Source organism: Manis pentadactyla, chromosome 1 (assembly GCF_030020395.1).
Source record: "Manis pentadactyla isolate mManPen7 chromosome 1, mManPen7.hap1, whole genome shotgun sequence".
NCBI lineage: Eukaryota > Metazoa > Chordata > Mammalia > Pholidota > Manidae > Manis > Manis pentadactyla.
Window position 1 is genome coordinate 231,730,087 of NC_080019.1, and position 9,955 is coordinate 231,740,041.

The following is a 9,955-nucleotide window of genomic DNA, read 5'->3' on the forward strand; positions in this document are numbered from 1 at the left end:
GGCCGGGAGCGGTCGGGGAGCAGGGACCATCCAGCCCCTGCTGCTGTGCGTGGTGTCAGGGCCTCGCAGGTGCGATGTGCAGGATGAAGGCTGGGATCGCTGAGCCCAAACCTGCCAGGCTGCAGCAGAGGCCCCGGGTGGGTGGAACTGGGCAGCAACAGCTCCAGACGGAGGGCAAGTCCGGGCCCATGCTCCCTGCACCCTGGGAGCCAGGAGCTCATTAAAGAGGAGGAGAAGGAGCAATTACGTGCAAGCTTCTGAAGGGAGAAGGCCAGGAGGAGTGGCGGCGGGAGCAGGGTGCTCGCTACCTGGGGCCTTGGCAGCATGCCAGGGAGGCAGATGGGAAGAAAGAGGCTGGGGACGGCTTCCAGGGTCCCGGAGGTCAGGAGAGGGCCAGGGAATCACCCAGGGCTGCCTGGAAGGCTGGGTGAGAGGCTTAGGGTCAATGTGACGTGCAGTGCGGAGTCCCAGAGTTTCCAAGGGGAAGAGGTGCGGCTGGCGACTGAGCTGAAGGAGCCCCAGGGGGAAGAAGGAACACCAGGTGTGGCTGTGTCTGGGGCCTGGATCCTGGGGGCGACCCTGCCCTCCATCCAGGGCAGTGCCACCCAATAGCAATAGAATGCCAGCTCCCTGTGCAATTTAACATCGTCTAGTAGCCGATTAAAGACCCCAAAAAGGAAAGGGGTGAAATTAACTCTTGTAATCTATTTAACCCAATATAGCAAAAGTATTTATCATTTCAGCATGAAATCATTATGAACATTATTCCTGAGATAATTCAATTCACATTTTTCTTGGGCTGAGCATTGGAGATCCCAGAGTGTATTTCACACAGGACATCGCCGTTCAAACCAGCCCAGTTCCCATAGGCACAGGCGGCCCGTGGCTGCTGTTGGAGAGAGCTCCTGTCTAGACCTACACCTAGAAGTTTCCGCGGAGTTGAGTGGAGGTGTGTCCTTGGCCCAGGTTTCTATTTTGTCTCTTTTTGGACCGCCCCAGGAGGGTTGCACAGGCTGGAGGGCGATGCTGTTTGCCCGCGAGCTGTGAGCAGGGGACGCGTCCCTGGCGGGCCTCCCCTGTCTCTGCTCCCAGGAGCCTGTGCGCTGGGCTGGTCTCCACTGCATGCCCAAAGTTAACCATTAACCTTGGATTTCTCAGGGGTCCAACCGAAAGAGGTTGTTTTTAGAAAATTAACTTCTTTCTATTCTGAAATGCTCCCATCTTCTGAGGAGTAGGGTGGGATAGGCTGAGGAAGTGGGCCTTTGAGTCCATTGCAGCTGCTCACATTGCCTTAACTTGTGTGGATAGTGTTGGAAATTTAATTTGGAAACTAGTTTTTTTTTTTAGTACTGATGTATAGTTGATCTACGATATTATATTGGCTTCAGGTGTACAACATAGTGATTTGACAATTATATACATTATGAAATGCTTGCACAAGCATAGTTACTGTCACCATACAGAGATCTCCCAAAACTATTGTTTATGATTCTTATTGATGGCTGCATGAGTGTACACACATCGCATTCATCAAGATGCGCACCAAGATTTGTGCAGTTTATCGTATATATCTCAATATCAAAAATTTTAAAAGCTTTATCTATGACATAAAAAATTAACTACATGCCCTATGCTGTGATTTTCATCCCCATGACTTATTTACTTTATAACTGGAAGGTCATACTTCCTTATCCCCTTTACCTGTACATGATTTGAAGGTTTATTCAGGGGATAAGATGAGAGAATATGTGTGAAGCTCTTTCCTGGGACACGAGGGCTCAGTAGATGGGGGATAACTTAGAGGTCACGAATCCTGTCATTCCTGCTATTATTCATGGAGCAGGGCCTCTGCTGAGTCCGTGGCTTGGGTCAGGAGGGGCAATAGGAGAAGGGTGGGGGTATACAGAGGGACTCTTCTTACCAAGGCAAGTCTGAAAGGGGGGGGTTCTGCGGGATGAAGGGGAGCCATAGGCCTCCACTTGGGAGGGGAGTCCCTGGGCCTGGTCCAGGGACAGCCGTAGCCATGAACTCTGTCTGGGCGGTCACGTTCTTCCCCACACATTTCCAGCTCCACCTCCCAGGTCCAGAGTTACCCAAACGTTTTCTAAACCAGCCTGCCCCCTTTCTAATATGTTCCAGAGGCATTTGCCAGAAATTGGTAAAATGCAGAGCCCAGTGGGCAGTACCACATTGGGCCCCAGATTTCACCCAGCAGGTGCCCTGTTCCGGGGGAGGGGTGGCCTCTATTCCTTCCACAGCCCCTCCCCAAGGGTGGGATCTGAAGCTCCCTTTGGGGCGGTGGTCTTTGGCTCAGGCATGCCCACTGACCCTCAGACCCATCCGTAGGGCTTTGGTTTGCTCTTATTCTCACTATTCATTGAGCATTTACAATGATTTGCTATGTAGTTTCTTTGTAAAAAATTGAGATATAATTGACATACAACATCGTATTTTTAGATATATTGTATTTCTTTTAACGATTAATGATTTATAGAAGCAGTTTTGGTCTCATGGACTCCCTGAAGGGTCTTGGGCGCCTCACAAGGGCCCAGGGATCACACTTTGGAAACGAATTCTTGAAAGGAAAAGTACAGAGGGCTCTGAGCTTAAAATATGCAACCTGTTCTAGGCTAGGGGACTGGCACCAGAGCGTGTTCAAGGCATGCGGGGCCTCTGGCGGCTTTGTCTTAGCACTGGCAGAGGCCCCGGGGGTTTGCCTGGTCCAGAGGCCCACGTGACTTGGGTGGTCTGTGCCGTCTCTGCCCATGTGTGCACCTGAGCAAGTGGCTCTCCGGGCTGTGCCTGTGCATGTGCTGCCACAGTGCCGTCAGAGCAGAGACTGCTACCAAATAGAGACCCTTGTAAGGAAGCCAGAAGGGGGACCCCAAGTGCACGCATGTGCAGCCCTCCCTGCACATTAGGGAAACGCAAAGCAGTGTGTTTCCACAAAAAAGGGAAGGGCCCCCTTCTCCAGTTCCCCACGCACACAGAGGGGCAGCTCTGAGCCAATCAGCAGTGAGGAAGAACAGCCTAGAATGAGTCAGTTCTGGGGAGGGGAGCCACCAGAGGGAGGGGGCCTGATGGTAGACGTCCCGTGGCTTCAGAGGACTCAGCTGTCACTCAGGATGGGGAGGCAGGCCTCCTTATACTGCCCACCGCTGGGCTGAGGGCCGGGCACAGCCCTTCAATCCAGTAAACCTTGCTGAGCACAGAGGTGCCAGGCCTCACAGAGCAGCCAGGGCCCCCCGTCACGGTGCTGGCATGGCAGGTGAACCTGCTCTGCAAAGCCCTCCTGACCCAGACACCTTTCAGCATGGAGGAGAGTGGGGGCCGGATTCTGCCTCTTCCCTGTGCATGTGACCCCTCTGGGCAGCTTGCTTACTCTCTCTCAACCTCAGTTTCCCCATCCCTTAAAATGGACAATAAAATGCCTTGTGCACAGGCCTGCTGGGTGGAATGGGCCATCTGTGTAATGTGTTAGCCCTGAGCACACTAATTGTGGCATATAAACCGCGGCCACGGCTTTGATCGTGGTGTCCGGACCATCTTGAGCAAGGACCCCACTCAGATCTCGTCCCCTTGTGGGCAGGCATCTGTCTCCCCCAGTCTGTATCCCCAGCACACCCACAGCACCCCTCGATTAGACGCCTCTGAAATAGGGAGCAGGCTCCTTCTCTTTACAGACGGTCTGTCCGAGGCCCAGGGAGGGGACGCTCTGAGCCCAAACTGCCAGCTGGTGCAGGACGCGGTTCAGAAAGTGCGCTGTGAGCCAGTGGGGTTTCCGTGCAGTGCATGAAACCGAGACTGTGGTCAAGCCAGTCACTGGAAGGTTTTATAGGTACTTGGAGTGCCTTCCCTGGGTGCCACGGAGGGTGTCCCCCTGGGGCCTTTGGGCCGTGCACTGGACCTGGGGTGCTGGTAAACACTTCTCTGAAACTGATTTTGGGCGGTCCTCACAGCCTAAAAGCGTGCAGAGGGGATCTCTGGGAGACAAATTGGGTAATTTTATGCTTGCATCTTCACAGGACGGGGCTTGCCAAGGAGAGGCCCGAGAGGTGGCCTTACTAACATTTTTTTGGTTACCCAACTGAGTCGAACGCTCACAGAAGTCCTTAGAGCCCTCTTGTCTACCTCACTGAGCTGGTATTTCCACGCCGAGCTCTCCTTCTGGAAGCAGGAGGTGGGTTTGCACAGGCCCCGTGTTGCTTTGGGCCGAGCAGGAAACATTTCTCACGAGCCCTGCATAATGAGGCGTGGTGACCTCTCGTCAGGAAAGCCTGTCCTCCCTCGAGGCACCCTGCTGCCTGCCTGGGTACAGCGGGCAGTGACTGACATGTGGGACCTGAGGAGGAGGTAATGGGACTCACAAGGGGCTCACCCATGTGTGACAGATGGCCAGACGGATGTGCACGGCATTCCTGTGGCTGCAAGTGGCCGGGCATTCTTAGCACGCTTGGGTGTGTGCAGCCAAGAACACCCCGCGGCCTGCGGGCAGGGAGGCGGCCGACTCACCGAGGGATGTTCAGGGTGAGTCCTTCTGAACACACAGCCTCCCAGGGTGGGCTGGTCCTATCCGCATCCCCAGCCTCCCTGTGAGCTAGACAGGTTAGACCCCCTGTTTGACATCTTTCCTTGGGCGTCTGAAGACATTTCTCCCCCACCTCCTGTGCAACCTGTAATCCCCATCTCCCAGTCTCAGCAAAGGCACCACCAGGTGCCTGGTTTAAGCCGGACATCCAGCCTCCACCCACCACTCTTCCCTTCCCCCACATGCCATCCTTCCCTAGGCTTCATGGGCTCCTCCAAAATGTTCCTTGGCTCTACCCAGAATGCGCGTTTTTACACCACCACCAGGGGCTGCGCTGCTGTTTCTCTCCTGGGCCCTGGAGCAGTGGGCCGCCTGCTCCATTGGAGCAAGCAGGTCCTACCAACCTCTCACCCCTTCTGCTTAGCCTCCCTGCCTCCCTTCCCCAGTGGCCCCAGCACAGTGCTGGTTTTCTGTATCTTCAGGCCTCAGCGGCTCTGCACCTGCTCTTTCTACTGCCTGAAAATTCTCCCCAAGGCCCTTCAGAAGCTTATTTTTGTCCTCCCGGGATCTCAGCCCAGATGATCACTCCAGGAAGCTTTCCTGGACTCCTTGCATCTCACCCACCCTGATGAGGCCTGATGCCCTCTAGTGCGTCTCCCTTAGTCTGTGATCATCTTATTTTCTTGGTTTGTCTGCCTTCTAGAACAACAAACCTCTTCAGTAAAGGGCCACATAGGAAACATCTTACGCTCTGTGGCCATACCGTCTGTGCCACAATGATTCAGCTCTGCCATTTTAGTGTGGAAGAAAAAAATAGTCAGAACGTATGTGAGTACATGCATACGGCTGTGCTCCAATGTCATTTGTAGACAGGACACGGGACTTAGAAATTCATATAATTCTCATGTGTCACAAAGTACCCTTCTTTTGGTTCAAAAACAATCTTTAAAAATATAAAAACTGTTCTTAGCTCTTGAACCTTACAGAAATACTGCAGTGGGACAGATCTGGCCTACAGGATAGAGTTCCCCAGCCCCTGTTCTAGAATTTAAGCCCCCTGAGGCCAGGGCCTGCCTTTCTCGTCCATCCTCATATCCCGACCACATAGCAGTTCTTGGTATATAGAAGATGCTCACTGGATATTGGAGGAATGAAAGCAGGCAGAGGAGCTAGTGGGACACTCTCAAACATGGGACCCCATGTGTTTGAAAACAAGGGACCCAGAAAAGATGATCATAGAGACAAGCATCTGGGAACCTGCCAACAGGAATGTCTGCACGTCAAGTCCACTCTCAGGCCTCTAACCAGGACAGCATTTGGCCACCCGTGATCTGTGTTTTCTAGGCTCAGATGTTCTTCCAAGTCAAGCAAGAAGCCATCTCCTTGTGTACAGCCTTCCAAACCCGTGGGAAGGTCGTGGGAAGGTCGTGGACAGCTTGTCCTGGCACAGGGAGTGAACATCTGAATAAATTCATATTCACTTGCTTTTATGAGCAAAGTTATCCTTGATCTTTAACAATGTGGCTCAACCTCTCAATCCCACCCGGTGCCCGTGTCATTTGTATCTGTTTTAGTCTTTACCTCCACAACTGCTTCGGAATGCACAGTTCTCCAATTTGGTTTTCTAATAGCATTTGTACCCCTGCTATAGTTATGAGACAACATACGCTTCTTAATAATACTCTCTGAGGGAAAATGTTTGGCTCTCTCCTCCATAATTTTTGATGGAACCTGTTTATTGCCTTGTAGTGATTCCCTTGGTGGTCATTTGATGCTCTGGACTGCCCAGTGAGGCCCCCATTGGATTATGTCACTGGACACCCACACAAACTCTTGGGAGGTTTAAAGAAAACTCAGGCAAATGGTTGAATTTAGGGGAAAATGTAACTACATTCTACCTCTCACCTCATATCAAAATCCTGGATGAGTTACAAGATTGAAACAAGGAGAAAAGACGAACATTTCAAACACCTAATTTTAAGACACCGTTACTGAAGGCAGAGTTATGAATACAAAGTTATATAAGAAGTATGAAAATCTTCAGCATAGTCCCAAAAGAAATCTCTTAAAGAAAATCGTGAGAAACCACACTCTATAGGTATTTGCTGACAAAGGGTTAATTGAATTTTAAAAATGTATTTACCCCTTTTTTTGGGGTGAGAGCATTTAAATTCTACTTTCTCAGCATATTTCAATTATGTGATATCATGTTATCAACTCTCATCGCCACTAGATCTTCAGACCTTATTCATTTTGTAACTGAAAGTTTGTACCCTTCTACCAGCCTCTGCTTATTTCTTCCGGTGCCTGGCAACCACTCTTCTCCTGTGTTTCTTTGGGTTTGACTTTTGTTTTTCGATTTCATGTATAAATGAAACCATGTAGGAATTTGTCTTTCTCTGGCTATTCACTTAGCATGATGCCTTTCAGTTTTACCCATGTCACAAATGACAGGATTTCTTCATTTTGTGAGGCTGAATAATATTCTCTTGTGTATGTGTGCATATACCTGTACACTTACATTGTTTCCATACCTTAGCTATTGTGAATAATGCTTCAGTGAACATGGGAGTACCACTGTGTCTTCAAAATAATCATTCTGTTTCTTTTGGATAAATACCCAGAAGTGGGATTGCCGGATCATATGGTAGTTCTATTTTAAATTTTAGGAATCTCCATACTATTTTCTGTAATGGCTGCACCGGTTTACATTCCCACCAACAGCACCCAAGGGTGCCCTTTCCTCTGCATCCTTGCCAGCACTTATTTCTCATCTTCATGATACTAGCTAGCCATGCTAACAGGCGGGAGGTGATATCTCATTGTGGTTTTTGATTTGCATTGTCTTGATGATAAGTGATGTTCCACAGGTTTAGTTTCTTGAATGCATAAAATGATCTGCTTGGTGAAGGGGAAAGAAAAGCCAGTTGTAAAGTTTGTACAGAGTAAGTAGAGTTGTTTACAGAAAGGTGGTAATAGAAAAATGAGTGAGGGATGTAAGGAGGTGACTCACAACCTAAGTTGGAACAGCCAACAAATACTTGAAAACAATGCTCAATCTTGTTAGTCATAACAAATCCCCAAAAGCAACCCTGAGCTACCATATTCTGCCTGTTAATGACCAAAAGAAACGATGACCAAGTGTGTGGTTGACTGTTGGTGAGGCGAGCATGAGCGTCTGCAAGTCCCAAACTCAATGCTTCTGCTTCCAGAAAGTGAGATTTGCCCAGAATGTGGAACATTTCCTTGATTTTTATCACCATTCAGAGGGGACCTTGTCAGACTTAGTCACCATTTGTGGGCTCCTAATAGGTGCTTGATAAACACAGGCTGATCTATAAGAGGGATGTTTCAGTGTTTCAAGCAACAAAACGTGGGGACGTTGTCCACATTCATCAGAGATGTGTTGATTGAATGTATCAGTGCCAAATGACCTGTAGTTTAATGAATTCCCTACCAGTTGGTTGACTAAACTGACCCTAAGTCAGTCACAATGATGCCTTGAGGAGTGACATGGGCAGAGTTTCTATTGCACTGGGTACTGAAGCCAGGCACACTGTTGTTCCTTCTGTGTCGAACTGGGGTCTAAGCTTGTGAAACAATTCCCGTATTCAAGGGTTAAATATATTTATGATCACCAACTGCTGGCTTTTTAAAGGCCTAAGACACCCAGTGTAAAGGTGCCTTTCTTTTAGCCTCCTCTGGCGTCCAGCTTTTGGAGAAAACACTATCTCCCTCTTGCAGGCGCCACATACCATGTGCAAGTTAGACCGCAGTCCTGGAGCTGACACTGGTATCAAATACGTTGGAGAACAGCATTCCTGCTGAGGCAATCTAATTAAACTTCTCCTGTCAACTTGAAGTGGCCCCCAATGGACAGCTCAAACCTATTTTGAGGTTGCAAGTGTTATAAGAAGAAATATTTAATTAGAATGGGGAATGTTTAAAATAGCTTTCTCCCTAACATGGCTGCCTGCCGGCTTGTTCTCCCCAATGTCATTAATCACCAGCGAAGGGACGGCGGCATTCAGTCCACTCTAGCTCCCATCAAAATCTGCCTCCTGTGTGTAGTTTGCCACATAACTCCAAATGCCAAGTCTCTCTAGATTTTGGCTCTTCCCTGCAAGCCAAGAGCACGGAGAGCTTTACGTGATTGAATTTAGTGCAGTTCTTCTGGATGAGAGCCTGAGATGGGGCACTTCTCCCAGGGAGCTCCGTGGTTCTTAGCACCAAGATGGTTGTATTCAGCCTGAAGCGAGTGGAGAATGTCCTGTGGTCAGGGGACCAAGAAGGGCTTGAGGTTGCCTTGGGATGTACGTGAAGAACTGGGCTGTGTAGTAAGTGATAGAAGGGAGATACAAACTCAAGCTCCCTTAGGATTCAATTACAATTCTTGACATTCCTTTGTATTTTTGGGGGGGATCAACAAATTAAAGTCTTCTTTGGACATTGGAGAACTCGATTTATTTGGCTTTTTCCTCATAGCTGTGCTATAGAAAGTTATATAGATTTAGACTTTACTTTTAAAAATCACATGGGTACTTCATACATGCAGGCATTGCTCTAAGGACTTCCTGTGTTTTTGCTCATTAGTTACCACCTTAGTCCTTTGAAGTGGGTATTATTATTTGCATTTCACTGACGAGGAAGCGGAGGTGCAGAAAGGATACAGAGCTGTCCCCAAGTCACCCTCTAGGGAGTGGCAGAGCCAGGATTAAAATACAATCAGTCCAACCACATCTTCCATTTATTACTTTATGATCAATGAAGAGCTTTTTTTCTTTATTCCTGGTAGATTTTAAGTAGTACATGCTTCCTACAAATGATCACCCTTCTCCCGACCTCACAAGCTGTGAGAAAGACATTATTTGTGAGAGGAAAAGGTACCTTTACACCACACTAAGTGGGAATATAAGTGAAATCTGTATCACCCTTTAATCCAGTGTTTCTACTTCTAGAAATGTATTCTACGGAAATAATCTAAGATGTCTATACAGAAATCTATCTAAAGTGAGCAGAGACCCTGGTCTATCTTGTTTCTAGTGTCATCAGAACCTAGAACAGTTTCTGACACATAGTGGACATTCAGCAAAGAATTATTAAATGAACAAACTGTGATACACACACACACACACACACACACACACACACACACACACAAAGATACACACAAAGCCTCGATTTCCACCCAGAGGATGAAATCATTTATATCCACATGCCATACAGACATTAGAAATGTTTATAGAAGAAATTTTGTGAACAATACCTTTTTTAAAAATCTACTAAGTGGATAAATCAAGCACCAAAATATTAGGGACATTATTTTCCTGGTGCCTATCATACAAAAACAATAACCCCTATCAGCAAAATGATGTTTATAGTTTTAAACAATCTGGAAGGATTCATTTAAAAACATCACTAGTAGCT